General features: G+C 39.9%; 1 long non-coding RNA gene across 1 annotated transcript; it reads right to left on the bottom strand.

Annotated features, from left to right (window-relative positions):
- Positions 1-1,641: 1,641 nt before the first annotated feature.
- Positions 1,642-11,674, bottom strand: LOC125754076 (uncharacterized). Its single transcript, XR_007407397.1, has 3 exons — positions 11,561-11,674; positions 2,609-2,632; positions 1,642-1,897 (listed from the first exon to the last, which is right to left on the bottom strand). It is a non-coding gene; the product is annotated as an uncharacterized LOC125754076 (long non-coding RNA).
- Positions 11,675-24,649: the final 12,975 nt, after the last annotated feature.

The following is a 24,649-nucleotide window of genomic DNA, read 5'->3' on the forward strand; positions in this document are numbered from 1 at the left end:
TAAGGAACAATGACACCCATCATGCATAGCCATTACTCTTACTGTTCCACTTCCATGGAATGTTTAGAGAATGAATGAAGGATGGACTATGCACACTCCTTGCAAATATGAAATATGTGATTCACGTTTGCCAGTATTAAATGCCCACTCCTTGGGAAAGAATGACTCCTTCACCTAAGTGCCCCATTCTGCCTTTGGGTCATTTCGGGAAACGTTTGCAACATGTTTGTGCTCTCAAAAATGTTTTCCTACTCTTCAAAGTTCTACTTAACTTCTGTCCTAGCCAAAGATCCCCAGTACCCACCTCGCTCCCTCTACTTCTTGTTTCACATGTATAAGTGACAGGAAACAGCCAGCAAGTTAGTATTAATTCTTTACATTCCTGGATTTATTCATTCTTTCAACATATTTGTTAGTGACATGATGATTAGGGACTCCTCTGGGCTGGGGAAACACTGGAACACAAAGGATAGGTTCATGCCCTCAAGGAGGCATATTCTAGTGGAGAGAGACAGACATCAGACCATTAGCCCGAGGAATAAGTGGTCCGAAGTCAACAGAACAGGAATCCGTAGGACCTTTTTACACAGACGTTTACCTGAGTTCCCAATCCTAGTACGTCTATCCACAGTGCCGGTGGATAAGGTGCTCACCTCCAATTTAGAAAGAATTCCACAAGCACCCAGATCTTTATGGTGTCAGCCCTCAGGCCTTTTTAATATTCGTTTTAACAACTGAAAAATATGAAGTTTCGAGAGGCTGCGTGGGTTCCGTGGGGCCACACAGTTGCCTGCCCGGAGAAAGCTGGGGAATCTAAGAATCCGCATATTGACGTCGCTGTCGCATCCTCGTCCTTGGGCGTTTGGAAGCTACATGATTTCACAGACCAGGCTGTGGCCACTTCTGGACCTGCGACCCGGCCCACTGCGTCTCCGGGGCAACGGGAAATGGGGGCGGTGACCGCAGAGGCAAGCGCAGTTTTCTTGCCCGCCCAGCGCTTCAGAGCGAAGCAGGCGGTGGGAGGCGCGCCAAGGGGCCTCTCCAGGCAGGCGCTCGGGCCGCACCCACGCGGGGCTCCAGCCGCGGCGGAAACCCACCTGCTGCTGCGAACGGCTTCGTGACGTCACGGAGCGTCTGCGAGAGGGCGCCCCCGCTGCTCCCCGGGCCGCCCGCGCACGCGGGTCACACGGGCTCGCGGCAGAGAGGAGCCCGCCGGCTCGTCCCCGTCCCGGGCCTGCGTCCGAGGGCTCTTCTCAGTGGGGTTCCCGGCGGGGCTCCTGCCCGGCTTGCCAGCACCCCTCGGCGCGGCCGGGGCCGGGGGCGGGGGCGGGGGCCGGGGCCGGGGACGCTGCCGGGGCCGGGGCCGGGCTCCTTCGGGAGGGCCGCAGGCTCATTGCCATTCCCCGTGCATACAGCCTCCGTTGTGCGGGCCCGGCCCGCCGAGGGCAGGCGCGGCTGCCGGCGAACAAAGCCGCATTCATGCCGGCGGCCTCCTCGGGCTCGCGGCCGCAGCTGGGCCGGCCCCCGCACCGTCCTGCAGCCCCGGCCGCACTGGGCCCGGCCCCGGAGGCGGCTGCGGCCCGGGCTCCCGCGTGGGGACCGGCTGAACCCCGCTCCCACCCCCGCCCGCACGCGCGCCCCGCTCCCCCCGCCCGGGCCGGCCGTGGTGCGGTCCGGGGTTCCCCGAGCTCAGGGCACTTGCTGACTTTTGTGTCTCTTCCATCCGGTGCCTTGAAAGTTCCTGCCCCTTGTTGTGACTAAGCACATGACTGCAAGTGCTCTCCGGAGCTCTTTTTGTCTTTTTCCCCTTCAGGACTTGAACATTCCTCTAGGTTGAAGTTGGCACTGTGGCTTCCCAACAAAGAGCACTGTTTTCCTCCCCCAGCTCATCTCACTCCTGGGGAAAGAAAGAAGAAAACGCACTGGTCCCACCCGCGTTCACAGCCCCGAGCTCACTGCCTCCGCCCCGCTCGGTCCCCGACAGGTCAACGCCGCGCAGAGCCAGAGCGGGGAAGGCTCGCGGCCCTCGCTCCTGAGCTCCCAGGCCGCTGGGGCGGGATGCCCGGTCCCCAACCTAAAGCAGAAACACGCTCCACATCCACATTCCGAGGGTGCGGATTAAATAGGGAATGGCAGGATCAAAGGACGACAGATAATAAAATAAGGAGCCGTATCAACCCTAAAGCATTCATTTTACAGATAAAAAGCAGATAAGATCTGAGAGGGGAAACGACTTGCCCACCCTCAGAAGAAAGCTGGTTCATCTTAGTAAAAAGTGCCCTCAAGCAAACTTTCAAAATAAGCTTAAAAATGATTTTCAACAAGAAAAGTCCAAAAAAATGTATCGTTCAAAAAGCATTTATTTATGTCTTCCTTTTTCCCCCCTCTGTCTCAGACAGGGCCTTCTTTTGAGTCGGTTGGGAAAAAAGGTAAGAACCCAGGCTTCAAGTGAGGATTAGAGGAGATTCTGCAAGTGTTTTCACAAGAATGTTCCCTGTGTTTCTTTTACTTCCTGCATTTTGAACATTGCTGACCTCTCTCCTCAAAGTAAAGTATTGCATCCTTGATGTGGTTAAAAAACACAACAAAATAAAAACTGGTTACTCACCACTTTAAGACTCCTTTCCTCTTGCTGGAAAAAAAAAAAAAAAACCCTTCAGAATCTTAAAATGAGATAGGGTTACTTTGCAATGGTTATTTGAAAATGTACAAATGAAATCAGTTATACCCCAGAGAGAGGGGAAAGAGTGCTTGCCAGTTACAAGGCACTATTCTAAGTGCTTGACATGCGTTACTTCATTTAATCCTCACAGCAACCTGTGAGATTTACCTTTTTTTTTTTTTCCATCAGGATAAGTGTACTCTTGAGGTTTACTATATTAATCTACTCCCATTTTACAGAAAAAGAAATCAAGGCCGGGAGACTTGCACTTTATCAAGATCACACCAATGTTAAGTGGCCAATCCAGGCAGTCTGTTGCCTGGGCTGGATCTCTTTCACACTAGGCTTTACTGAAACATTATGTACAAACACATGGGAACACCCTGGACACAGAGGTCTGGAGTTGGGAGCCAGAGAGGCTCCAGCCAAACATAGGTCTTTGTACTTTGGAAAGATATGCCCAAAGGCTATAGGAAGGAGAGTCTTCATCCTGCCTTGTCTGGAAAGAGAGAGGGCCCCCTAAGGACTTCCTGATTTAACACTAAAACTTCCCTTTCAGAATGCAAAATGTTGTGAGTTAATAGTCACTACCTATTCTGAGCTGCCTTGTGAGGTTTTTTTTTTCAGGAGAGAAAAAAATTTATTTATTGCAAATATATTATATGCTGCGCAAATAAGCAATGCTCAGTAAAGCATAACCATGTCTCCATTTGCTTCATCAAACAAAACTTGGGTTCAAGTTCAGATCTATCACTTCCAAAAGATGAGACTTTGGGAAATTTCTTTAAGCACTATGAATCTGTTTCCTCATCTAGAAGCTGGAGAAAATGAGAATGTCTAACTCATTGAGTTGTGAGAATTAAGTAAAATTATTTAAATGTTCATTAAAGTATTTATCCTACAGTGAGCATATGTATCAATGCATGTAGACTAGGTTATACTGTGGTTTTTTAAAAAATCTTAATTGTAACAATATAGATTTCTTTCTCATTCACTATATGTTCATCTCAAGATAGCTGGACCTCTGCTCTTCACCTGATACTGTGCCTGTCAACTCAAACCATGCTTGTCTTCATGGCATAGGGGACAAGAGAACACTGGAGAGTAATCATACTAGTAATGAAATGCTCAGCCTGGAAGTAACACGTATCACTTTCCCTTATTACTCATCAGCCAGAACTAATATACTCCCTCCTGTCTTGCATCCCAACTACAGTTAAGGCCAGAAAGTGCAATTCCACCATGTGCCCAGGATAGGGAGTGTGATGGGGGGATGAAAACGCTGGTAATCACCAATGACTCCCACCATACTCAGTAAACAATTGCTAATCTTCTTCCTTAGGATAGCAGATAACCATTGTGTGTGTGTGTGTGTGTGTGTGTGTGTGTGTGTGTGTGTGTGTGTGAGACTTCCAAACTTCTAATTAATCCATGAGACTTTAGAGCAGGTTTACCAGAGAAGGCTCTGTGATCTCAGGAGTCATGTTTTGATGAGACTGAACAATACCTGCAGGCTGCAACAGGCTACAAAGGTGTTCTCTGAACTCTTAGGACTCCATCTTCCCTTTTGGTGGGGGGGAGGGGGGGGCGGCAAGAACAAACAAACATAAACAAAATGCTCCCCTTTGGCCTACTCAACTTGGGGTTCATAGTGGGAGGAAGCAGAAAATAGAGCAAAAGAAAGTTTTGACCTGGAACTAAGAAAATCTCTAGGAAACTTGCCTGTAGTGACAGGAAACGTCACCGACATTCTCATTCTTGCCTCCCTACCCCTCCAGTTTGCTCAGCTGTGTCTAAAAAAAAAATGGTTCTTAACTTCTTCAACACTCCCCAAGTCATTTCAGATGAACTTGCCTTGTGTTCTGAACACTTCAAATCTCATCTGGAGTTCCTTTGACACATACCTTGCTGATTGACTGACCTACACAGAAATGCTCGTTTATTTCTCTTTTTTGACTTCTGCTCATATTCAGTCTCAGATTATCTTATTATATTCTTATTTGGCCAGTCCACTATCCTTGGGGCATTTTTGACCATTATTAATTTTAACAGTATCTTAAATATTAAAGATAGCACTAAATGTTAATAAATATTCCAGTACATAAAATCTCCATCTACATATATGCTTATCTCTTGAGGCTGAATCACTAGGTAAAACAGTGTGAAGTGTGCTCTAGAAAAGCAATCTGACCTATGTGGTAGGCTTTACCAGTGGAAAACCAAACATAGACTAGGTACTTAGCAAAAGCCTAATTACCAGGCATCACAGGAATCTGGCCCACCAGTATCAAGGACAACATTGGGACCAAACTTTTCAAAAACCTTTTTCAGGATAATATGTATACCTCACAATTTCCCCATTCTGTGACTGTAATGCATAAAAGTGGCCTGATTTAAAATAATGATTCTGGGACTATGTAGCAAAGGGAAGAGAGCTTATAATTCGGGAAGTGAAAATAGCAGACACAAGGATGACAATCACACTTTTCAAAATGATTACAGAAAGGACTGTTGAGGACTCCATAAAAACTATCCAGTATGGAGAAAAGAAGCATTTTTTTCCTTTAATCTTCCAGAATCTTAGAATATGGTTATATCGCTTTATAATAATCTTAAAAAAACATTAAGTAAAGCAAAGGACACATCTGATGAGAATCCTTGCCGGGAAAGCTGTGTAGCAGCTGCTCTTTGAGAAGTTCCCAGGGGCCGTTGCTGCACTTGAGCCAGCCCTGCTTGCCTGGATGTGGAGACCACATTTGGGTTCCTCAGGGTTTTTTTCGGGCTGCTTCCTTACCCGCCCTCAAACAGGGAACCACCCGGGTGGCTAAGCAAACAATGCGATGTCGTGCATCACCACCAGACCTGACTGGGAGGCCTCCTGAAAGCCCAAGACCTCCGAGAGAGGGGACTGGGCTGGCAGGGGGGTTTCAGAGCAAGAAACCATTTAAAAGAAACAGGAAATGAGTTCCTCAAACCCAAACCATGTGGAGAGACAGGCCACATCATTTAAACAAACCAACAATAATACAAGTCTTTATAAATGCCCTGTTACTCCCAAATTCCTGAAAATCATTTGAAGTCCAATAAAGAAAATCTATTTATTTAACATACATTTCTTGGGTACCTATGTGGGCCAGCTCCTGGAATTATCTTAAGGTTTCAAATTAAATATCATCCTAGCCCTCCCCAAAACCCCCACCTACATTCTTCCAAAAGGGGTAGGCATGCAAATAACTCATCGAGTCTGGCAACGGGATAAAGTTAACAAAAGAAGCAGCACATGTCTCTCTATGTTAACAAAAAGGGGCAACGGAAAGGGCCCACTAGATTTGGCAATTGCAGAAAAAATTTCTCAGGCCAGGGGTGAGAGACAGGAGGTGAGGAGGAGGTAAGATGGTAGAGACTACATAACAACTTCTCTCTCCAGGAGCTTAGCTGACAGGAAAGGAGAAAAGATAGGAAGATAATAGCTTAAGTTGGAATTCAGGATCAAGGGACAGTGATTTTCTGGGTGGGAGAGGCCTGGAAAATGTTTACACATTGAGAGGAAGAATTCAGCATAGAAGAAGTTAGAAGATACAAGATGGATGGAGCAGATGGGAGGGGATGCCATTTGGTGCGTTGTTTAACTAGGACTATCTCTTCCTCTTGAAATTTTTACCCTATCAACAAACTGACAAACATTCCTCCCTATATAAAGAGCTCCATTTTCCAGCTTGTCTCCTTGCTTGGTTTTGTGGGATGTTAAATCTAAGACCCTATCTCATGTATATCTGGCATTTTTAAAATAAGAATGATCTTGAAGAATTTACAGATTTTTGTCTACTTTCAAAGGCATCAAATTAATAGCTTTTGATACTTCCCTCTGCCTTTGCCTCAGGATCTCCTCAAGATCATTACCTCCACATGACCTTAAAATTGCAGGTGCCAAGAAACAAACTGTAAATCACTGCAGTCAGAGAAAACTGGTTATCTATAAGTTCAAAGAAAAAAAAAATAAGAGAATGTTATAGCTTTCTCTTCTTCTTGAAGTGCTTGGTTTTTGGTTATATTTCCTTTTCACTCATTTTAAATTCCATTGGTTTATTACAGATACACATCTGGTGACCAAACATGAGTAAAATTTAAAAAATGAAAACATTTCTTGATAGAAATAATGCTTTTCCTATTAGTTACTTGTTTATTATTTCCTTTAGTTAATGCTAAACTAATGCTAATTTCCTAAAAACAGATAATTGAGTGGAAAAGACAATATTGAAATAATCCTTTGCAAAGAATTTTTCAAAGTCTTTTCAAATATAAAACTTTCTTACAGAATTCTAGTGGTCGAGGAAATTATAGGATACAGGCAGGGTTCAGGCAACTTGAATAGCAAATCTTATTTTATCTATTCTCCTTTTTTTTTTTTTTTTTTTTTGAGATAATGTTACAGTCTAAAAACAAACACTTCCTGTTGCTGTGAGCAGTAGACTACCCTTTAGTGCTAACATGTAAGATATTTATTATTTCACTCTTGCTCAAAACCAGCACACAAACTAGCATTGATAAACTAAGGGGCTGTGGAGTGGTGTACAAGCAGAGAAGCTGAAAATACCAATGCATTTTATTCTTATATTTTTTATTGTGTTCCTAAAAGGAAAATAGAAAATATTTTGCTTTTATTTTTTTAATTTTTAAGGTATTTTATTTAAATCCAATTTGCCAACAGAAAATATTTTCCTTTTAATTGCATTATTGCTTTAAAGCCGTCTCTTATTAGACTGGTTTTCAATTAACAGTCTCTTTTAAAAATTTAGCCAGATTTTCTCTACCCAGCTTCCTCATCCCTCATTTAGTAAAAAATTGTCTAGAAACAAATGTGTAGTGCCACTGAGGGACAAGAGAAGGACAGTATGTAACAGAAACTCTTCAGGGAGTTGTTTTGCAAAGGAAAACTGCTCCTATTATTTACTTATTTTGTAAATTTCATTCTTCTATACTATGTTTTAACACAGAACATTCTTAAACAGAAGAAGCCTACCAGAGAAACCTTTAACATTTCTGAAAATGCAACTTATTATATCAGTATAATATAAGGGATTTGGCCAAATTTAATCAAATTAGTCATAAGGAAAAAAAATGCAGGTATTTCTAGATATATCCCTAATTCATTTTTCTCATTCAGTGTTCAAACTTTGCAAGTTAAGGCCTCCCGGTATATTTTCAAATACATTGTTATTATTTAAGGATTGAAAGGAGTTTTAGGAGACCAATATCTAAAAGAAACCTAAGAAAGAAAAAGGGCTCCTCTTGTATCAGTTCTTGTCTATATGTATCAAACTGCTAGGCAGGTTGTAATGCAGGGACTCCATTGGAAAGTAAATACAGGATTAGGAGTATGCTGCTAAATGTTGTAATCTGTCACTTCCAAACAAATGGATATCTCATGAAGCTGAAGACATAAGGCATCTAGGAGGACTCTAAGAAAAATTTACTGAAAATTTATTTTGTGCAAGGCAGTGCTAGATGCCATGGAGGATTCAAAGACAAGCCACAGACTTTTCTAACCACTCTTAGGCTGAGAGCTGGATGAAAATAAAAGGGTAGGCAAAAGAAAAAAAAAAACCTTTCAGAAAAAGGAAATAAAAAGGGGAGCTAGTAGGGACAAACTTAATTTGCCAAGTGCCACGTAAACAACAAAAGCATGATGAATAAGGATTTTTCAAGAGATAAGCTCCAAAATTTGACAAGACCAAATGGTTGTTCCTATTGATGAATCCAGGCATACCATAATCCAAAAGAAATAAAGATAAGGGCACCAGGGTGGCTCAGTCGGTTACGCGTTTGCCTTTAGCTCACTCAGGTCCTGATCCCAGGGTCCTGCTCAGTAGGGAATATGCTTCTCCCTCTGCCTCTGCCCCTCCCACCTCATGCTGCAATGTGGTGCTCTCTCTCTCTCAAATAAATAACAAATTTTTAAAAAGTAATGACAAGTATAGCTAAAATGAGTGACATTTTAGCCCCTGACCCTTCATAAACATAAGAACGGTAATTCAGTCCCATCTGGTCCACTGTATCTCAAAATTCTACTCCAGGCTATTCAAGAAACCACAAGATAGCTGTAACTTAGTAGTTTTGTAAACTCACACAAGGACGAAACCATGTCCTAAGGTTTGCTCTGTGCCACTGGACTGGCAGGAGCTCTCTAGAGTAGGATTACACTGTCAGCCTGAATGTCACGTTGCCATGATTTTGAGACATGGGTTCCTCTGAATCAACCTGCGATAAAGATGGAGCTCAACAAACCAAATTATACTAGCTTTTACTGAAATACAGACAAGGTGGCGTCTTTAAACCTCTAATAAGTAAATTGTTAATTCACATGTCCAAGACATTGAAGCCCTCTCTGGAAAAATCCAGCCTATCTTAGAAAAGATATTTTCCTCTCTGAAAGTGCCCAGCTCAACTGATCCATTAAGAACAAATCAATGTTATAAAGTCAGCAGTATTGATGCTAAGGACTCTTCATCTTGGACGAACAGACTAGAAAGCAGGTATCAGTTATTTTACCGCCTGGAAGTAACGTATGATCAAGAACAGGGGTTGGCACACTGTAGTCTACAGGCCAAATCCAGTCTCCCACCTTGTAAATAAAGTTTTGTTGGAACCCAGCCATGCTCATTCATTTATGTATTATCTCTGGCTGCATTTAGTGCTATGATGGCAAAGTTGAGTAGCTGCAGTAGAGCCCACATGGTTCACAAAGCCTAAATATTTATTACTGGGCCCTTTAGAGAAAAGGTGTGCTGACCCTGGTCTAAAGGAGTGTGAAAAAACATATCTATTTGAAATGCTGCTACAAAATTACATAATCTTTTAAACCTGCAGCTTCAAGGGTATCTAACATTAGCCAAGAAAGAGAAGAGTCATGCAGGACTTAGCCAAATAAACGGTTGTTTCTTAAACCTTTAAATTATCTGTTCATGGTGGCTGTAATGAAAATTGGTAACACTCTAACACCCGCCAAAAATTCCTCCAGTCACTCCTCAAAACACATGGTTGGCCTCCCCATACCACTTTAGATTTTGAAGAGTCTGATCTGCTGCTATATATACATATTTTGGTCAAAGCAGTTTCTTCCCCATTTTAGTGTTCAGTTCTGTTTTCAACATTTATCCTTCTGTGCAAGGTTCTTCCCTCTGAACAATAGATAATATCTCAGCCCACTTAGCTATTAATTCTATCCTTGGATTCCTTTCAGTATATTTGGGTTGGGTTTTTTCCTAGTGTGTCTCTGGAAATGTGCTGTTCTATATTTATTCTGCACATGACTGGTTCAGTGTGCTTCATTTTACTTCCTTCCTTAATAAACTATTTTGTTAACAGTGTTTATTTTTTCCTCCCATCTTTATCCTGTTGCAGTTATTTTTAAGGTGCTACTGATTCCCTGACACCCAAACTGTGAGGTAGAGTAGGTCAGATCTACTTCTCACTAGTGTTGTCAAAAGATCACATGAATCTTTGCTTCTTTTATTTTCCCTGAAAAATCTGCCTTCTTATAAAAAGTCCTTTCTAAACTAGATTGAAACTACAGATTTTACCAAACATCTAAGTAAGTAACTTTTCTTATGCTTTTGGAACATTTATAAGATATTGTGTTGTTACACCAATAAAAATTCCAAAGGATGAAAAAAAGCAGCAAGCCCACTTTACATTAAATCACCTATGTTAAGTGTTATCATGTGGCATTATACGCAAAATCAAAATGAAACAACCATCTTTTCTTTAAGATGGAAAATATGGCCTGGATTATGTCCTTTAAAGTGCATTAACAAACAGCTAAAAGATTATGCCAAGAGGAGATTGGATGATTATTTGATGTCGATCTATTCCAACCTCATTCAGGCTAGTGACCCATCCCGAGGTTCTACAATCAAAGCTCCTCTTTTCAACATTTTTTTTATTCTGATTTAAATGGAAGCATCAGCAAATTGCTGGTTATACTGACCACAGGTGGGAAAGGATGCCTAACAGGGAAATACACACCCTGCTGAAATAAACAAGATGAAGTTAACAATGATCAATGCAAAATAGAATCAGTTGTTTAGATCTTATTAGGAATCCACACTGATGCAGTAACTCATGCCAACAAATGTGTCACAAGAGTGCAAATATAAAAGCCACAATTTTAAAATGGCTTAGAATAATAAAAGAATAAGTCTTTGACTATGTTCATAAGACTCTACTATTCCTATTAGATTAGTTGTATTTAGTTTTATTCTGTGTTGGGCAACTCACAAATATTTCTATGTCTCTGTGTCTCTCTTTCTCTCTCTTTCTGGACACAAGGAAAAAGTAGACTTTTCAGTTTTATTGAATTCAGTCCTGGTCATGTGATTTGTTTTAGCCAAAGAAGTATAAGCAGAAGTCAGATGTGTCCCTTACTTATTCCAGGAGAACAAGTCTTGGACCAAAGATTTAGTATAAATTTGCCATGTGTTCTTTTCCTTCTGCCACCATGACCAGCAACATATGCATAGTGACAATCTCATCTACCTGGCTGCTAGAGCAAAGACAACAATGACAACATGGAGTTCCCAGCCAACCTCAAATGGCCATGTGGAATGAACCACTGAGATTTCAGAGTTATTGGTTATAGAACCATAATGTAGCCTATTTTCTATTAGCACAGTTGAGACCACTTCCTATGTTTTAAGTCCAGAGGCTGATGTCTGAAATGATAAAGGGAAAAGACTCCCCTGTGGAAGAAAATTGGGCTTCTTTTTTTTTTTCTTTTTTTGAAAATTGGGCTTCTTAAAGAACACTCCAAAGAGTAGACATAAGTGAAGTTTCGACCTTACTAGATGGAGTAAATTTACAACAACAAAGGCTTTCCAACAATGAAATGGACTGGCTTACCAAGTGATGAGTTCCTTTTCAACAGAAGTGTTTAAAGAGTAATTAAATGGCCAGAGACCTATGGGGAAAACAAAAGCTTTAGGAATAGGCTGAATGACATAATTTCTAATGTCCCCACAATTTCTGAGATTATAAAACTAAAAGCATATCTAGCAATATTCATGTCACCTGTTAACATTTCCAAGGCTATAAAAACTCATTCCTGAAAGCTTTGTTTGTTTGTTTGTTTTAAGATTTTATTTATTTAGTCATGAGAAACAGAGAGGAGAGAGAGACAGAGACATAGGCAGAGGGAGAAGCAGGCTGCATGCAGAGAGCCTGACGTGGGACTCGATCCCAGGTCTCCAGGATCACACCCAGGGCCGAAGGCGGCGCTAAACCGCTGAGCCACCTGGGCTGCCCCTGAAAGCTTTGTATATTGGATGGAAACAAGTAAACATGTGATTAATTTTTTTCTTAATAATCATTTCCAAAAGCCCATAGCTCTCCCAATGACTTCCAGATACCTCGCCTTTCCCACATTGGGGTAACTCTCCAAAGAATAGCTTTCAAGCACTAGATGGCTTCTATTGATCTATAGTTCCCTACTGAGAGTTTTAGAAAGATTTCTATCACTCCCACAGTGTTGGGAATCATGGTTTTAGTTTTATCCCTGACAGGTCCTGTACTTTTAAATTAAATGCTGCATTTATTTGCTAAGGCTCTTAGTTATGAAGTTCTTATTTTGAAGATTAGTGATAGTCCTAGAAAAAAAACTTGTGTGCCTCCCTGATAAGGAAGACTAGGAAATGCCCCCACATAGACCCTGAAACAACTTCCTGGTTTTCAAAGTAAAAATTCTCGTGCTGATAGAATATCAACCTACCTCCAATACATTTTAGAAAGATGAACAATCTCAGCTTGTTTATTTCCTCTAAAATGCTGATAGCAAAAAAATGTTGCAAGACTGCATAGCCCTTTAGAGCACAATTTATGCTACTAATATTAGGCATATTGAAAGCATTAAAACAGAAATATTTAATATTTTGCTGACTTGTAGAACCTATCATCTGTATTGCCTATAATTTCATTTACTTTATAATATTACATTTGCCTCTGGTATTTAACAATACTCTATAAATACTAAATACAAAAAAAGAAAAAATAATGCAAAAATAATAAAGACTAAACTCTTGGGGCTCCTGTGTGGCTCAGTCAGTTAAGCCTCTACCTTCTGCTCAGGGTCCTGGGATTGAGCCCTGGGTCATGGCTCTTTGCTTAGCGGGGAGTCTGCTTCTCCCTCTCCCACTGCTCCTCCTCCTGCTCATGCTCTCTCTCTTTCTCAAATAAATTAATCAAAAAAGCAAAGACTAAGCTCTTTATACTTTAGCAGACAATATCATGGGATAATTTGTAAGATAAATTGTCCTGAAACACTTCATCTCTATTTGCTCTATATCCAAAAACATCTCAAGTATCAAAGATTGAATTTTTTGTTGTTGTAGCAAGCTCCTAAGTGTAGAATACATGTATTTAAGGAAACAGGAAGAGATAGATCCTAGATGTGGCCAGACTGACAAAGGTCATCACTAAAGCAGTATAAAAGCAATGGTTAAGAACCCTAGTCTAGAATCAGTCAGAACTGGGTTTGTATCTGTGCTCCTTCATTAGTTAACTATGTTGTTGGCTTGGGCAAGTTATTTAACCTCTCTAAATGTCTACTGCCTTATCTATGAATTGGAGATAATAATAGTATATACCTTAGGGAGTTATCCTGTAAGTGAAATGAGACAATACTTTAATTATCTTAGTGCTAATAGTAACCGTATCAATTACTTATTGCATAGCAAGTCACCCTAAGACTTAGTGGCTTAAAGTTTGTTTATTTGCTAATGATTCTGTGGACTGGTAATTTGGGCTGGGTTCATCAGGGTAGCTTTTCCTCTCCACATGGCAACAGCTGGACTCCTCCATGCATTTACAGTCAGTTGATTTGTTGGCTGGGGCTGACCAGTCCTGGATGTCCTTACTCACATGTTTGGAGACTTACGTGGGATAGTTTGAAAGGCCAGAATGGTTGGAATGGTCTCTTTCTAAATGCTGCCTCTCTCCTTATGGTATTTCATCCTAAAGTAGGTTAGCCTGGGTTTGTTCACCACAGTGGTATTTCCAAAGGGCAAGGCTCAATGCATGTCATTTATCAACCCTCTTCTTGCATCATGTTTGCTGATGTCCTATGGGGTAAAGTAAGTCACATGGTCAAGTCCAGAGTCATTGTAGGAGCACACTATACAGTTGTAGTAGATACTAAGATTTACAATTCGTTGAGGGCCATTATTTTTTTGCCACTGTAATAATTTAATAAACTACTTTAACTTAGTAAATGCTAGCTATCTTTATCATCATCATCAACACTAGCACCACCACCACCGCCAACATCATCATCATCATCGTCATCTATTCAGGACATATCAATTTGAAATAAGTTACCTTTGAAGGAATAAATTAAAGAGTTTCAGATTGTCAAGGTCAGCAGCTTGCAGATACACAATCTACAGGTTTTTGTTGAGCACAGTTAACAAGGCCCTGCCCTCAGGGAACTTCTGTTCTCATGGACAGAAAAGATGACTTGAGAAAGAATGGAAACCATATGGAATGTTTAGAGACAGTGGACAATATTGGGGCTTTTATACTGAAATTTTAGACCTACTGTGAAAAGTCTCCTCTCGGATACATCCTGTGGAAATTGCTGGCCTTAATCAGCCAGTATAAGAAAAGATAGAAAATTAGAGTTTTCTAATTCTAATTCTATTGCACAGTGCATGATCAGCTGTGTGTATTCAGTAAGACCTGACTACAATGGTGATTCCTTTTAATTCTTTAGGGAACTTAATCTCTTCTCCCCTGGCAGATGGGGATCTATTATGTGTCAGCATATAATCCTGATCTAGATTCTGGGAATATACAGATGAATAGAGTATGAAAAAAATATAATCTTCAAATAGACTGACCAAGCAAAGGAAATAATCAGAAGTAAAGTTGGGTCAATCAAGAATTAGAATACAGGAACTGGTTGATGTCATACCACAAAATGTGTTGTTTTGACAGGGTTTGGAGTCAGTTCCCCTGGTTGAAGCCTTCCTTGACCACAAGCAATTAGTCATTGCTTCCTCCATTCCTCTAGTTCTCTGCTCTTACCTCTAATATAGAATCTATCCTGTTCTACCTCTTTATGTCTGGTTTTCCCTACATTATCTCTCTGCCTTCTAGCACAAAATCTGGCACAGAGCGGGCACCTAATAAATGTGTTTTAATTATACATTTGATTAAGTTAATAAAAGAGTGAAGAAACCTGCCTCGTGTGAAGCCTTTCTTTAAGGTCACAGGCCTCACCCAGAAAGGGTTATGCTCAGAAACAGGTCTAAGTTAGAGTAAAACACATTCACAACATTTTTTCATTTCTTTTTTTTTTTTTTTTAAGATTTATTTATTTATTTATGATAGAGAGAGAGAGAGAAGCAGAGACACACACAGGCAGAGGGAGAAGCAGGCTTCATCCTGGGAGCCCGACGTGGGATTCAATCCCGGGTCTCCAGGATCGTGCCCTGGGCCAAAGGCAGGTGCTAAACCACTGTGCCACCCAGGGATCCCTCATTTCTTTGGTACATAACTTGATATAATCCTGCGGAACTTCGTAAAGTGATGACTATCCAATTAAATAATTTTAATTATCAAGAAACCTATGGGAAATAAATCTTTTCATTATAATAATAGTTCACTTATTTACCAGATGCTTCTTAAGAGCAAAAATAAAAAAGCATACTGAGGGGAAAATAAAAGTTAAGCATTTTAGGAAAACTGATCCACAAGGAGCTTCATTTATCTATATGATGGTTTTCATAGCCACTTTAAGAATGGGATTTAGCTCTTTCTCTCTCTCATACACACATACACCCATACTGTGTTACGTCAGTCTCATTAACAGGTGCCTTTCAGCTATTTCCATTTTTTTTTAAAGCAAGTAGTGAGTCAGCGATTTGGCCAGGGGGAAAGCGCTAAACCATGACTATTAATAATGAAGACTTCTAATGTTGGTAAAATCTGTTTCCCCTTTCGAAGACAGAGAAGGCAAACTACTGGAAGTTAGTATACTCAGAGAATCAAAAAGATTTAGGAAAAATTACCTCTAGAAGTCTTGGTTTAGTTAAAAATTTGAACCCCATGTTTTGGGACATGTCCCTGAATTCTTTATGTTGGCTATTAAGAGAAAGAGCTTCGATTTCAGGGTAAAAGCTAACAAAAAATTAAGATGTTTTAAATATTTCTGTAAGTACTGTGATAAAGTTAGTATTCACTCCCCAAAACAACCCTGAGATGAAGTGAGGAGTAGAGATTTGATCTTTTCTGCCTTAAAGGACACGGTCTTCACTGTCACTTTATACTGTGTCCAGCTGAAACCTCTAATTCAGGATAAACATAGTTGAAACATGGATGGAGTTTCCATTTGGAAGAACTGTGTCCCATAGATTTCTCATTTGCCTTGCTGAGAGAAGAGAAATTGTGTTTCCCCAGATATCCCAGCAATAGGATCCAAGGTTTGGGACTTAATGTCAGATAGCCTATTACATATTTCCTCATTCTGCTTACATTATAAGGTGTTAGTTCATTGCTGAAAGACAAAGGCATTTAAACTATCTTGCTGACAACCCGTTCTGGCCCAAACCACCACATTCACTTGAAACAAGAAGTGTGTGCAGTGGCTCAGGGTGACCCAGTTAAGAGCAGTCCCATTTAAAGCTATTAAGTGTGGTTTCTTTTTCAGTGAGGTCATCCTGTTTAATCCCTCCAGATTGAAAGAGCCTATAAAGCAGCCTCCCTAACAGCTTATCTCAGTCCATTTCTTAGTGGACTAAAGGACTCAAATCTTTAAGAGCACTCTCTCACAGAAAGAAGAAGGAAGAGGTTGGTAAGAAGGGGGAAGATAGGTAAGAAGAACTCAAGCAGTAAAATGCTAGTCATATGAAGAAACTACTCAAGGGATTGCAAAAGAACACAGAAAGAGGTTGGGAGCATGTACAAAGAGGAAGTTTGAAGGCTCCTCATCCACTTCCTCCCCATTCAGTAAATCTGTCCTTGCTTATTAGAAACCAACTGTGAAAAAAAAAGAGAAGGGACAAGAAGGACCACATTCAGAGCATGTGTTCCTGTGTTGCACCGTGGGAAAATGAGTAGCTGTGACTGCCCAGTGCAGTTTCCTCTGGTTTGTAAGGCATCAGAGTGATGCCTTTCCTGAAGATAAAAAGGCATATTCCTTATAGAGAATATCGCCATTGAGAAGTTTCTAAATCAGAAAGTCTGGGTGGAGTGGGGAGAGTGTAACCAACAGTCTTTGTTTTAACAAGCTCTTCAGGTGAAGTTAGAGGACCAATGGCATATATGTCTTTATTTCTCCCAGTCTCCAGGATGAAAAGATAATCAAAGCCATATGAGCTTTCTTCAGTTCAGATCATGCAATGTTAAAGGGATAAAATACATCTATATTTACTGATTGCTAAGATGAAAAATAACATGTAGAATAGTATGAATGGCATGATATCCCTTATATAGTAAACTGTATCATCTGCCTCTATCTGCTCTGTTTGTCTATGAACAGAAAATTTCTGAAGGAACTATAAAAAATAGTTACATCTAGGGATAGAGATATTTGGGGATGGGACAGAGGAAAGTAACATTTACTTTTTATATTTGTAACCTTTTATACCATAGTTTGCTGTAAAAATTCTTTCTTTTTATGCTTTTATATTTTTAAGGTTTCATGGTCAATTCTGATGATCAACTGGAATTATGAATGGTAGAAAACTAATTGTTAGTTTCCATTAGTGTAGTGGCAATTAAGCAACTGTTGAAACATTTGTTCATTGACCCTGTGGATTCTCTCAAGTTTACGAAGCTTCTTTGAAGTCCCACTCTAGAAAATATATGTGCATTCAAGATAGGACCATTTTGGGGTAACCACCAGCCTGCCAAGATCAATCATGGAGCTCGGAGCTCTACATCACAGGACTGTCTCAAATCCATCGCACAAGTTCAAGGTCCTTCACAATCAGATTCAACAGCAGCAGCGTGGCTAGATTCAGGAAGGAGATACTGAGAAATACAATTTGGTTTACCTGGGTGAATTCAATTGTCAAATATCAAAACCACTGGCCTAAGAGGGTCTAGCTTGCTCCCACCACAGAGTTCAGCGTACCCTGTTAGTATCCAGGAAGGAAAATAATTTTCAAAAGCAGAACAAATTTCTGTGAGCACTCCAAGAGATTGTCCTTTCCATTTATTGGGAAGCAGGAAAAACCCCAGCATAAATTGTTAAGTATACCAAACTTCTCTTCAAGTATTTCTACTCTCCTCTTTCTGAGCCTCTCCCATCCTCCTGCTGCCTAAAGGAATCTGAACTTTTGTGCCTGTATCCCAGAGTCCTCAAAACTGACATCAGGCAGCTCAGGATCTCTACTGCAGTATCCACACAAGCCTACCCACCACAAAGCATCTTCAAAACTATTCCTTCAAAATTGTTCTTCCCAACATCAAAGTTTTATCTTCTCCCCTATGTTTCCTCATCCAATTGTTTAGTCCCCTAATATTTTAATCTTATTTAGCTGTAACCAAAGAAAGCAATTCCAGAAAATCACACCAAGAGTTCTATCAGTAGTTCTCAATCTTTTTGTCCCCAACCCCCAACACTACCTGGAATATATGACACCTGGAAAAGTGTAGGAAAAGAGGAGAGGAGAAGGACTGTATCATAATTTTAAGGAAGATGAAACATGTGGTTTGGAAGAGTCCCCAGTTCTGATTCATAGTCCTTGAGTGACTTCTTTTGAGAATCACTGGGTTTAGCTAGATATTAATTTCATAGTTCACATCTCAGGGCTATTTATGTGTTAATGCAGCAATTCTTTAAACTGAATCTCTAATTACAGAACTACAGGCATGTTACTGGTGGGGAAGATATTTTGGGAAAAAGAAGCCTTCCTGGGTTTCTCCCAAATACATCATTCCGATGGGTGTATATGTCACCTGAGCAGGAGAAGGGTTTCTCTCCTGCTCAAAATTTTGCTAAAGATTCGCCAAAAATCTTTCAGAACCTTCCCAGTAGGTCACTTGAAATTCTACTTATTGGGCCAGTCCTGCCAAAGTAAGGCAAGAGAGGAAAACTATGCATTCTATCACCTCTTCATTTTTAAATGGTATTGACTCTCGAAACCCAGAGGAATGCTAGCTTCCATAAGCTTCTCTCCACAGACTGATATTTTAAGTCTGGAATGCTAAGAACTAACAACCTTCATTTTGCCCTTGTGGACAGGACATAGTTTACCTGACCTAGAATAGGCAGCTCTGTTTTTCTGATGGAAATCTTGGAAACCAACATGGAAAATATAACAACAGTAGCCTCATAAAACAAGGAAACATCCACCCACAAATATTTTTTTAGAGCCCACAATATCACAAATGCTTTGCTTTCATTTTGGTCACTTTACTTTCCCTTACAACACCTCAAAATTTCTGAAACCCTTCTAACTCTGAGGTCAATATTCATCTGCCCATCATCTCCCAAAGCAATCTCCAAACATCTTCGCTATCACAAAAACTGGAAATGGCACCACTACTACGAAAATGAACACCATGCCTGTCAGTGAACCTCAAAGGTAGCACTAAACAAATACTTTGATTTAGTATAATTTGACTGGGATCCTGTGGGATCAGACTAACTGAATAATCCTTCTCAGAATGAAAAGGTAGTAATAATCCATGAGTCCAATCACATTTTTCATGAGATCCACCACAGAAAAGCTGAGTGTTAATCATTCCAGCCATTAAAATTCCAGCCTGAGATCTAGAGGATGGATCTGATGCTGCTTCACCAAGAAAGGCTGCAGTCATTTACTAGAAGCCCAAATATTGACCAAAGCCTCAGAGTGGAATTCAACTGAAATTCCAATATTCACAAGCTGTAACCTTGAGCTGTCTAATAGGGATTTAACACATATCTTAAAGCAGTTTTTGTTTTATGTAAATCTCATTGGTTGCAAATAACAGAAGTCCACTTGAACCAACTTAATTAAAAGCAGGAATGGGTGTATTGTAAAGCTATCTCATGGATCCCCAGGGCAGGGAGAAAAGGCCTTATGAGGATCAGTCAGACACCAGAAAATTCTCAGGAACTAAGACAATGATACTTTTTTTCTCTCTCTCCCCATCCCTCCCTTCATCTCCGTTTTCTCTCTCTCTCTGCCCCTCCTTCCTCCTCTCTTTCCCCTTCTCTCCCTCCCACCACTCTGCTCCCTCTCTATCCTTCTTCTTTCCTCCACTCTCTCTTTCCCTCTTCTTTTTCTCTCTTCTTCCTTCTTCCCCACAGAGTTTCACATCTCCACCTTTCTCTGAGGCTTTGCCTGTCAGCAGAAGCACTTGCTTTGCTTCTCCATGCACAAGCTACAAAAGACCACCTTTCAATCATCAGAGTCTAACCAAAAGCTCAGTTGCAAACTTCTGAGAAACAGTCAGATTGGCCCAAAATGGGTAAATTCTCTGTTTCTGACTGAGTCAGTGGAGATACAGAGAGGCAGAGTCTTACAGTATAAACATGGCTTCTGGGGCTCCACTTCCTGAGGAAGCTGGGAAGATACTGGTTATCCCTCTCACTGAAAAATATTTAAAAATGTAAAGGTCACAAATTGACAAATGGAAAAACCATTAGGCTAAACCTTTGGGAATTCTTTCTCCTCCTAGTTGGTTTCTACTAACATGAGAACTTATCAAATATTCTTTAGTGTTGTCCCTTGGGGAAAAAATACATATATACTAACAAGATAATTTTTTTGTATAGTTGAAAAATTAATAGACTATGAAGGTTCAGGGTACTCAGCCTCCACTGCTAACCAGCAATGTGTAAACTTGCATGATTCACTGTTACTATCTGGGACTCCTCATTTAGGCCATCTATAAGGCCTCTTCCAGCTCTTACATGCTAATTCTGAGATGTTAACTCCTACTCTTATACAAACTACTTGAAGAAGAGAGCTATTTGACTTGTGAGGTTCCTTTGGGAAGAATATTCATTCAGGGCAGAGATCAATTGGTCCACATCTTGTTTGGTTTTGTAGTTAGTATTTTGAAACTTGAAGACTAGAATTCATGGGATAAATTACTTGCATATTGGTAGCTTCATTAATTCTTTCAAGATATTTGGTTGCCAGTTATGGGAATCTGTGAAGAATTGGAGTACCAAAAGTGAGCTAATTAAAAAAAAAAAGTGAGTTAATTGGCCTTATATTCACCAACAAAATTAGTCTCCAGGGCTTTCAGACAAGATTGGATGCATTCAGAGTGGTATGGCTGTAGACTCTCCAGGGCATTCAAACACACTTGCTAAATTGAGCATTTTTAGTGTCACTTACATTCCAATATGCATTCAAAATAATAACCCCAATGACCATGCACGTGGCCTTATTAAGCTCTGCTCTGGGAATTCGTGCAAGAGTGATAGTGAAAGACCATTAAACAGAGAAGGAGAACATCCTGAAGCCTGCTTACTCATTTCCTCTGATGGAAATCAATAAGCTTTTGACCAGCACCAACACTATCAAAAAGCAGATGCTCAGCAGACCAGCCACACCTCCAATTTCACATCCTTTCCCATTAGAACTGCTGAATGTGGCTTTTGAACCAGGCCGGATCAATCAGATATAACAGAAGATCTTTCTTGTCTTCTCTAGCACAAATTTCCGCTCTAAAAGGAAAATGGGTTCCTATTTTTAAAAGATTGATAATAAATCAGGGAAGTGATACGTCCACCACACCAACCATGTTTGTTTTTCTTGGATATATTCTACTTTTCAATTAAAGATATTTAGGATAGCCAACTGGGGGTTTTACTATTAGAAACATTATTTTACAAATGCTCTCTTCACTCAAAGAAATATTCTTGTTACCAAGAAAAAATATTTTGGTTTTACGTTCAACTGTGATATACATAGCAAAGTGAGCACAAATCTTGGCATATGATAAGTAAACAATAAATGTATGCTTCTCTCCTTTTCCTGAGCTGAATCAAATGTACGAGAAAAAAGAAAGAAATCTGGACTTTTTAAGGAATTTGTTCACAAAGCTATAATATTTCATTCAACTTAATTGCAAATCTCCCCCCATGATCTCAAAATATTTTCACATGTATTATTGACCTTTCATAATCATCATGTGACATAAACAGGGCTAAAAATTATCAACTCCATTCCTTAATGAAAAAAAAACGTAAGCATGGAAAAGGCAAGAGACTTATTTAGATTTTTTTTAACAACTTAGGGTAGAATTCAGAGTCTCTGACTCTGATTTATTACCCAAGTTACAATACCTCATTAGGAATCCAGGATCAACAAGCCCTGTGTGACTGGCTATAAAATGTTTTCCTTAAAGGACTAGATTATATTCTTTAAATAATAAGTTACCGGGATCCCTGGGTGGCTCAGCGGTTTGGCGCCTGCCTTTGGCTCAGGGCACGATCCTGGAGTCCCAGAATCGAGTCCCACGTCAGGCTCCCAGCGTGGAACCTGCTTCTCCCTCCTCCTGTGTCTCTGCCTCTCTCTCTCTCTCTCTCTCTCTCTCTCTGTCTATCATAAATAAATAAATAAATATTTAAAAAAAATAAGTTACCAATATAACACAAACAAAAATGAATATCTAATTTGGCTCTTTGGCTCTCCCTTTCTCATATATATTTGTGTGTATACGAACACATATGCACTATCTGATCATCCCCCATAATTGCTTAAGGGAACTCTAGTTCTGAAAAATGTGAGATAAGTTTAAATACTAAAAAGGAAAGAAATTCTACCACAGATGCTCCATTCATATTGCAATCCCATCTCTGGCCTGGAACTCTCAGGAGACACTCTGATGAAGTTTTTCAGCTTGAGCAGAAATAACACAGACTTTTAATAGTTTGAAAGGCAGTAATAAAGCAATATCAATAAGAAGAAAAACTGTCATAGCTGCTAATTGTGTTCCAGGGTCTTTTTAAAACCTTAGTAAGTCTTGGATAACGAGCAGGAGGCTGATTTTCACTCTGTGGTTTGTAACAGACTATTATCAGTGTTCTCATGTACATTTTTGCCACACACCCATCACATGAAATCTGATTCATCACAGCCATTCAGCACTGTTATCATGTTCCCTGGAGATGCCATTCACCCACAACCCTACCTCCTGCTAAAGCCTGAGTATTAAAGTGAATAAGCCTTTCAGTAAGAATCTTTCCCCTTCCATTCAGACTTCCTTATTCCATCCTTCCTTACACTGCAGTTTGCCTGAGACACTGACCCAGCATTCTCAATCTTTGATGAACTGGCACATACCTATGAACTTGAATTTGTTGAAACACAGTGGAGGAGAGGAAATTTGTGCCTTGCCGTCAGCCATCTACAAGAACATCTCTCTGGACTCTTTCCTACTCCATCGTATACCTGTACGTGTGTGTGTGTGTGTGTGTGTGTGTGTGTGACATACTGCCATTCCTCTTCAGTTTTCTTTTAACATTTTTTATTAAAAATTAAAAGTTAAAATTATATTTTATCAAAACTATATGTGTATTAGGTTACATAAAAAGTCAAATATACTATGGTCTTAGAATGAAAACCAGTGAGTCTTCTGTCTCAATTCCAGAGGCAACCACCTTCCTGTTGCTCAGACGCTACTACTTTCTATTTTCAATCATTTCTTCTTCTGCTTCTTACTTCATATTTCTGAATAATTCTCTTATACTGCTATTTCTCAGTTCTCTTTTATAGATGATCTATTGGCTTCCTGTTGGAGACAATAGAATTTAACTCCACATTTACATAAACCACTGATGAAGTACACACTCATATTTTCTATCCACCTGATATTAAGTTTTTCACTAAATCAACTTAAGTATTTAGTTTTTTTATAAGTGTATAAATATCTTTCACACATAAGTTATGTCATGCACTTTGGTCAAATTTTCTTTCTTATAAAATCTCTGTTTTTCTTAGAGTTGATAATTCTTACTATTTTGGTGTTTTCTCAGTACACATACTATTCCATGCCTAACTGATAAAACTCCTCTCTGGATAGTCAAACGCCTCAGAGAATCCATAAATTCCTTCTTGCCTCCCAGAGGATCTATCCCTTCTGAAGCCCCTTCCTCTCTTGCTCCAGTTTGGACTACTCACTCTATAGACCTGCTATGCAATTGTCATCTGGGTTTTCCATCATTCTGGAAATTCCTTTTTTCTTCTATGTTCAGTACCATGTCTTCTTCATGGTTTTATCCCTGCATTTGGAGGTAACATGTCTTCCAGGAAGCTGCTCAGAAAGACCACATGAGATGTAAATAGCACATGCATGCCTAAAATGTCTTTGTTCTATCTTCTACTCAGTTGGTAGTTTGGGTAAAGAAATTTAGTAATTTTTATAAAGAAATTAAAAGATTGCTCCATTTTCTCTAGCTTCTAATGTCATTGTTGCAAAGGCTGATGTTTTTCTAATTCTTGTTCATTTGTGGGGTATTTGGGATTGGGTTTTTGGGGGGAGTTTTTTGCCTTCCTTAGGACGTCTTTATTTTTCTTCTTTGATCCTGAAATTCAGAAAAGTAGCAATGATGTGGCGTTTTGATATTCACTGTTGTAGGCTCTTTGTAGAGCCTTTCAACCTAGAGATTTATATTTTTCAGTTCTGAAGAGTTCTTTTATAATATTTCCTTGATAGTTTCTTCCCCTTTATTTTCCTCACTCTCTCTTTATGAAATTTATTTTGGTTGAGGCTGGATCTCCTGGATGGAACCTTCAATCATTTTATCTTTATGCCCTCATTTTTTCACTTATTTTTCTGGGAAATTTCTTCAACATTATTTTAACCCTTATTTTGAATGTTTTTAGTTCTGCTCTCATATTTTCAATTTACAAACAATTTTCCTTCCTCTTCACATATTCCACAGAACAACTCCTTCCTTTATCTTTCTGAGGATATTTTTTTCCTGTAACATTCAACTGAGAAATGGCTGTACTTTACCTCACCGAGAAGCAGGCTCCCTGCGGG

Source organism: Canis lupus, chromosome 30 (assembly GCF_003254725.2).
Source record: "Canis lupus dingo isolate Sandy chromosome 30, ASM325472v2, whole genome shotgun sequence".
Lineage (NCBI taxonomy): Eukaryota > Metazoa > Chordata > Mammalia > Carnivora > Canidae > Canis > Canis lupus.